A 2,870-nucleotide genomic window follows, 5' to 3' on the forward strand; every position below is an offset into this window, starting at 1 on the left:
GAAGCAGAAATGTATGAGTGCTCAAACATCCACAATGTCTGACACGCAGGTTACAAAATTTTCTTGAGAACCAGTTGATCTGGGAAGGGTCAACAGCTGTTTTCTGATGGTAAACAGATAATGCTAATCTGTGGGCTGGTGAGAAACTCCCAAAGCTCCAGTGTCTGCAATCTTGAGGCAATCATCTCCTTTGCCAAACTAACAGTTAAATCTTATGATGTTTGTGGATGTAGTGGAAACCAGGATGGTTTGTGCATATAAACTATATTTAGTTATATTTCTTCCTCTCTCCCTCCTATATGACTTTATTTCCTACAATTTCTTTCTCTATAACATTATTTATCTTTCAAAGTACGGTAATAGCTTTATGGCTATGCATGTATAATAAGCTATATATAACTGAATACTTGGGAATTGATTAATCTATTGCAAGTTTACAAAGGGAATGGAGGAAAAAAATAACTTAGAATCTGAAACAAAATTAAAGTTCAAATCTATTTTGGAGGTGAGGGGGGATTAGCTATGCCATGAATTACATGCCATATAAAAAGAAAATACTGCATTTGGGTAGAAAACAAAGGAAAAGCAAATTAAACTTTCAGAGTGAAGTAGAGGGCACTGTCAATGTTAAATAGAACAAAACAAGAATGGAATTGTGAAAAAAGTTTACACTTTTACATTAAAGACAAAATCTGAAATATGCCAAAAAAGAGATTAGTATTTTGCAAATGAAGTAATTTATGAAATTTAGTAGTGCTGGAAAAACCACCAAATTTTGAGACCTTGAGTTAATAGCTTCACTAGGCTCTCCTTACATAATCATGTGTATTATTTCAATTGTGAAATACCCAATTAACATAATTCTCCCCTTTCCTTGCCAATCCATGTTTTATAACCAAACCAAAACACCTACTTTTCATCAGTGATAAAAAAAATCCTAAGCATATTGTTTCTCATTTTAAAATCCCTTTAATTATGGCACCATTATCACTAGAAAAAAAGGGGGGGATTGCTTCTGCTGCTCTGACCCTAAATACATTTATATTGTTTTGGGGAAAAGGATAATAGATTCATAAGCAAAATTAATAAAATGAACATCTGCTATCTTATGTGCCTGGCTACCTCCTAACTTTTTTTTTAATGAGACAGATGATGGGCAAAGCACATCCCTCATCAGTTGGTATGCACAGCCCAGCAGTTTACATCTTTCATGGCCATTTTTCTGATCTGTGTCCAGTGCTTGGTTCTGTAGTTCACATTTGATTGTGTAGTTTCCCATTGCATTGTGTAAGTACAGTCAGATTTACTACTACCATTACATCTAACATACAGAGAATAGAGCAATTTGTATATTATGCACTGTGTTAGAAAATTCAGGCTCAGACACCTGGTAATTTAAACATGTTGTTCACCAGCAAAAATAATTTTCAGGCTGACTATCCTTAGGGAAAGTGAAGAAGCAGCTTAGAATGGCAGATTTCAGAAGCAGAGCTCATTTAATCATAGTAAAAGGTAAAGGTTCCCCTGCACATGCGTGCTAGTCGTTTCCAACTCTAGGGGCCGGTGCTCATCTCCGTTTCAAAGCCAAAGAGCCAGCGCTTGTCCGAGGACGTCTCCGTGGTCATGTGGCCAGCATGACTAGACGCCAAAGGCGCACGGAACGCTGTTACCTTCCCACTGTAGTGGTCCCTATTTTTCTACTTACATTTTTACATGCTTTCGAACTGCTAGGTTGGCAGAAGCTGGGACGAGTAACAGGCGCTCACTCTGTTACGTGGCATTCGGGATTCGACCTGCCAAACTACCGACCTTCTGATCAACAAGCTCAGCGTCCTAACCCACTGGGCCACTGCGTCCCTTTTACCTTTAATCATGGTATTACCCATAATAAAATACACACAGGGAGTCTGAATAGTTTGTGTTATAAAAAGACCAATTTCTAAAACATGGGAAAGGAGCAGCAGCAGATTCTGGATTCTGTATTTGTATAATGTAGCCTCCTTTTTTAAAATCTGTCCAAAGTTAAGGAAGCCCACAGCTGCTTAATTTATGTCCAATAGAAATATTAATGCACTGACTGAATGGCAAATAGAAAAATCACCGGAAATTATAAAGCCCTGACCTAAATCAGCTTTGTTGTTCTAATCTAAACTCTTTTGGTAAAAAAAAAATGTATGTATTTTAGTTTTAAAAGAAAGGTGTTGATTCTGGCAGATCATTTTCCATTTTCTCAACACCTCAGAGTCATTTGTTATCACACTACAGTATAAATTATTAACACTCTAAAAGGAACACCTTCACGAGCATATTTTATATAGAAACTCATTCTCTCAAAATATTTCAGCCAGATGCCATCTTCTAATCTGTTAAACTCTCTTATACCGAATGCAAATATAATGTACACTTTCGTTTGAGATTGTTTAAAAATTCTGGAAATTTAATGTTACCTTTCCTTTAAAAGAAAAGCCCCCAAATTTATTCAGCAATATCTTTTTGATAAGTCCGTGTCCTTTAACACACACAAAGCAATTACAAATTACAGCAAAAGGATAAAGTGAAAGTTTTTAGTTGTCTATAGAGTTTTGCAACCCTGGTAACGTCCAACCTTTTTTCGTACTCAAAAGTTAAGATGTTTTGCTTAAATATGTACCGATTTCCATTCAGTTAAGAAAATGAGGTTCCATCCAATAATCGGAAAAGATGAATTTCCCGATCAGTAGTTTTAGAATCTGTTTTCAACCCACATTGCATGGTGGGAACACGAAGAATCCTCTCGCTCATGTGAATCGAACAGCGCCATTTTGACCTCTCCGCTCAGCAAAACTACATTTCCCAGCATGCTCAGGACAAGGGCTCGCGCCGTCTTGCCG

Source organism: Vipera ursinii (genome assembly GCF_947247035.1).
Source record: "Vipera ursinii genome assembly, chromosome: 1".
NCBI classification, from domain to species: Eukaryota; Metazoa; Chordata; class Lepidosauria; order Squamata; family Viperidae; genus Vipera; species Vipera ursinii.